The sequence below is a fragment of the Scylla paramamosain genome, chromosome 26 (genome assembly GCF_035594125.1).
Source record: "Scylla paramamosain isolate STU-SP2022 chromosome 26, ASM3559412v1, whole genome shotgun sequence".
Classification (NCBI taxonomy): Eukaryota; Metazoa; Arthropoda; class Malacostraca; order Decapoda; family Portunidae; genus Scylla; species Scylla paramamosain.
The window spans coordinates 905,001-910,000 of NC_087176.1; the positions used below are offsets into that span (position 1 = coordinate 905,001).

Consider the following 5,000-nt stretch of genomic DNA (forward strand, 5'->3'; position numbering starts at 1 on the left):
TACAGCAGGTGAGGCAAGGGGGCGTGGATGGGAGAAAAATGGATTAATGTGTTGAAACGTGTGTGGATAGAAGATACCCAACCTGTAAGGGTGATAGTAAGAAGTTTAAGAAAAAAAAATGAAGGAGTGAACGTGAAGGAAACATAAAAGCAAGTAGGCAGAGACTGAATGAATGAATGGATGTCAATAACGATAATGGAATATATAAGAAATCTGAAAGAAAGTACGTGAAGGAAAGAAACAAGGAGGTGAGGAATGAAAGGAATGGATATGGGTAGGATGGTGTGGGGTACAAGAGAGAAGTGACGGAGGTGTTTGTTAGTGAGAAGCAGATGGGGAAGTTAGGGTTAAGATGAGAGTGAAAAGAGGAGAGGAAGCCTGGAAAGAAATGGGTGACGGATGGAAAAGGGAAGTGGAGTGTGTTAATGTAATAAAAGAGGTGAGTGACGGGTGAGAGTAATAAAGGTGGGAAAAGTATTGCTGGTAGTGTGAAGTGTAATGGTAGAGACGAAAAGAGAAGGAAAGAGAGGGAAGGAGGGTAAGTGGATGGTACCTGATATCATTACAAGAGAAAGCGAAAGGGAAGGGAAGGGAAAGAGGTGATAATAGTCCATGGATGAGAGGGAAGAGGAAGGGAAAGACAGGAGAGGTCTGGTGTAGTAGGGGAAAATCAAATGGAAAACTACAGTTGTTGAGTTTGTACACATGGAGAGCTCAGGAAATCGACATGAATGAAAGCATGTACGTTAGAGAGAGAGAGAGAGAGAGAGAGAGAGAGAGAGAGAGAGAGTGAGAGAGAGAGAGAGAGAGAGAGAGAGAGAGAGAGAGAGAGAGAGAGAGAGAGAGAGAGAGAGAGAGAGAGAGAGAGAAGGAGAGAGAGAGAGAGAGAGAGAGAATACATGAAACAATACAAAATCAAAAACATTGAAAACAACACATTTTGATCAGAGAAAAACAACAACAACAAGAACAACAACAACAACAACAACAACAACAACGACGACGACGACGACGACGACATCAACAAAGAGAAGGAAGAAGGAGGAAAAGGAGAAAGGGAGTAAGGAAGTAGGGGCGAACAATCAAGTTCTCATCATCATTATGTCAAGCAATTAGTTCTACATATAAGCAATATTATCAACTAAAGCCTTCTCTCACTCCTCACTTCAATTCCCTCGTGTCTTCACTCTCACTCTCACTCCTATCTTCGCATGAGGAGAGTGAGAGAGCAGTGAAAAAGACAAAACAAAAGAAAGAACAGGAAGAGCAAGCAAGGAAAAGGGGAAGGGGAAAGAATGAGAGAGGAAGGAGGGAAGGGGAGGAATAAGGAATGAAGGTTTGAAGAGACAGGTTCTAACTCAGTTGCCAAAGCTTCTTCTCCTTCTCCTCCTCCTCCTCCTCCTCCTCCTCCTCGTCTTCCCCTAATTGGTTCCAGTGTACTTCTGTCAAAACACTGAACGAATACAAGGAAACAAATGACAGGAAGTGAAGCAGGAAAGGGAGGAGACGAAAAAGAGGGAAACAAAGAAGAGAAAGAGAGAGAGAGAGAGAGGGATAGAGACACGGAAAAAAAGGTGATAAATGAGGAAAGAGACGAAGCAGAAAGTTCGGTGAAGTGAACAAGGACGACAGAGAGAGAGAGAGAGAGAGAGAGAGAGAGAGAGAGAGAGAGAGAGAGAGAGAGAGAGAGAGAGAGAGAGAGAGAGAGAGAGAGAGAGAGAGAGAGAGAGAGAGAGAGAGAGAGAAGGCAGCAGGAACAATAGGGAAAAGAGAGCGAGAGGAAGAGAGAGAGAGAGAGAGAGAGAGAGAGAGAGAGAGAGAGAGAGAGAGAGAGAGAGAGAGAGAGAGAGAGAGAGAGAGAGAGAGAGAGAGAGAGAGAGAGAGAAAGAGAGAGAGAGAGAGGGAAAGAAGGAGGCGTCTTACTCTACGCCTGACGCCTTTCAGCAGAAACTCATACTCTCACGGTGTTCCCCTTGCTTTCCCTGCGCCTCTCACTCTCTCTCTCTCTCTCACTCTCTCTCCCTCTTCCTCTCTCTCTCTCTCTCTCTCTCTCTCTCTCTCTCTCTCTCTCTCTCTTGCTCTCTACTCTCATCTAGTTTCTCCCCGTCCTCTTCTCACTCAGTTCTCTTTCTCTCACCTTCCCTCTCTCCCTCCAACTCTTCCTCTCTTTCTCTCCCTCCTCTTCCTTCCTCCTACAGGCGCCAGTTTTCCGTCGAACGATTAGTCTCCTTCTTGAAAGATGGGAGAGATGGAGGGGGAGAGAGAGGGAGGGAGAGAAGATGGAAGGGAGGGAGGGAGAGGAAGGGAGAGAGGAGGTAAGTATTGGGTGGTGAGGGAGGGAGGGAGGGAAGTAGGGAGTCTTTAGGATGTAAGGCAGTGGATAGGAGGCTATGGAGAGAAGGAGAGAAGAATAATAAAGAAGAGACAAGGAGGGGGGAGGTATGAAGAAAGGGAGGAAAGAAGGAGGAAGAAAGAAGAGAGGAACAGGCTATGAAGGAATGGAAGAAGAGAAGAGAACAGAACAGAACAGAACAGAACAGAACAGAACAGAACAGAACTGAAGAGAAGAGAGGGAAGGATGGAAGAAGAATAAAGCAGAGATGAGAGAAAGGAAAGAGAAGGGAGAAAGAAGAGAGGAACAGGCTATGAAGAAATAAAAGAAGGAAAAGACATAAGGGAAGAGAGGGAAGGAAGGAAGGAAGGAGAACGAAGAAGAGAAAAGAGAGAAGACTATGAAGAAAGGGAGAGCAGAAGGAAGAAGAAAGGAGGAGACTAAGAAGAAATGGAAGAAGGAAAAGACAGATGAGAAGAGAAGAAAAAACAAGGAGGAAACAAGAAACGACTGACAGGATGAAGGGAGGAAGAGAGTAAAGGATGAAGAAAGGGAGTGAAGAGGATCGTAAAAATAAAAGAAGAGAGAAAGAAGGAAGAGGAAAGAGTCAGAATATCTTCCTCTTCCTATCACCTTCCTTCCAAGACTGCAAAGACGTGAAGGAAAGGAGAGGGAAGTAACGTAGGGGAGGAGGAAGGAAAGGGAAAATAAAAATAGGATTTCTATGAGTCAAGGAAGCGAGAGAGAGAGAGAGAGAGAGAGAGAGAGAGAGAGAGAGAGAGAGAGAGAGAGAGAGAGAGAGAGAGAGAGAGAGAGAGAGAGAGAGAGAGAGAGAGAGAGAGAGAGAGAGAGAGTCGTATAAAAGAAAACAATAGCATGAAAGGACACAGCGGAAATATCGGTGTGGAAGGAGGAGGAGGAGGAGGAGGAGGAGGAGTTATAGGTGGGGAGAAAGAGGAGCTGCAGCAGACGTCCATTGATTGACCTTTGGCTTGTGGGAGCGAGGGAGCATGGGAGAGTGAAGGAAGGGGTTACGGAGAGAGGGAGAGAGCCCAGGGAAAGTGATGAGAGGGAAGGGGAAAGGCAAGGGACAGGGGAAAGCTTAATGAAGAGGGAGGGAGAGGTAACCTATTCGATTACCTGTCCTCCTCTTCACTCATCTCCCTCTCCATCTCTCCCCGCATCTCTCCCTTCCTTCCTTGGTGTGTTTATAGAAGATCGATTAAATTTAACAGAGTAAGGTAAGTCTACTCTACTGTTCCGGATATTAGGAGGCTTTGTTACAACTACTACTACCACCACTTCTACTACTGCTACTACTACTACTACTAATACTACCACCACTACTACTACTACTACTACTACTACTACTACTACTACTACTGGTATGATATATTAATTCAACTAATTTCCTCAGTGCCACTATTTCTGCTGTTATTATTTCGTTTTCAATTAACTGATGTCTTCTGTCATTACCAGAGGGGACACACACACACACACACACACACACACACACACACACACACACACACACATGTGAACCTGAATGAAACTTGGCTAATAGCAAACTAAAACTCTCAATTCCTGTCCTTCATTAAAGCCCTCCCTCTCTCTCCCTCTCTCTCTCTCTCTCTCTCTCTCTCTCTCTCTCTCTCTCTCTCTCTCTCTCTCTCTATTTCTCAATTAATCTACTGCTTTATATAAAACTGCCACGAGGTAACTTCCAAATGAACGCTCACAAAGTTTGTAGAGAGAGACCCAAGCCAGAGGCAGAGGAAGCTGTTATATAATTATTTTGCGGGAGAGAGAGAGAGAGAGAGAGAGAGAGAGAGAGAGAGAGAGAGAGAGAGAGAGAGAGAGAGAGAGAGAGAGAGAGAGAGAGAGAGAGAGAGAGAGAGAGAAAGAAACAAAACCTTAGAATAAAACAAAGGGAGGAAAAGAAGAGTAACAGAGGCAGATGAGAAGAGGAAACGGGAGGAAAAAAAAAGAAAAAAGAAGACAAGGAAAGAAAATGGGTAATGGAGGTTTGCAGCACTCAAGATGGCTGCCAAGAAGGAGGAGGAGGAAGAGGAGGATGAAAAGGAGGAGGAGGAGGAGGAGGAGGAGGAGTGTTGTAGAAGAGATTTTAAGGGAGGGTGTCTTGATGGCCTATCGCGCCTCCAGAACTTTAAAGCGTGATAGAGGTCGAGCTTTATACTGGCGGGAGAGGAGGAGGAGGAGGAGGAGGAGGAGGAGGAGGAGGAGGAGGAGGAGGAGGAGGAGGAGGAGGAGGAAGAAGAGGAAGAGTAGGAGGAATAGGAGAATGTGGAAACCAGAGAATTGAAAAGACAAAATAGGTAAAAATGCAAAAATGAGAGAGAGAGAGAGAGAGAGAGAGAGAGAGAGAGAGAGAGAGAGAGAGAGAGAGAGAGAGAGAGAGAGAGAGAGAGAGAGAGAGAGAGCGTGTATGTTTGGGAAGCGTAATGTACGGGAGCGGGGGATAGTGAAATGTGAGATGGCGGGACCGTAGAGTTTTACGCCCAACCAAGGCCTCCGTTTTCTTTCCATCCTTACCACTCCACCTGACCCTTACCCATGTACCCGCACCTCTCTCTCTCTCTCTCTCTCTCTCTCTCTCTCTCTCTCTCTCTCTCTCTCTCTCTCTCTCTCTCTCTCTCTCTCTCTCTCT

General features: G+C 45.7%; 1 protein-coding gene across 1 annotated transcript in view; it reads right to left on the minus strand.

Moving 5' to 3' along the window:
• The window catches only part of LOC135113536 (calcium-binding mitochondrial carrier protein Aralar1-like), a 49,729-nt gene that overhangs the window by 19,812 nt on the left and 24,917 nt on the right, over positions 1 to 5,000 (minus strand).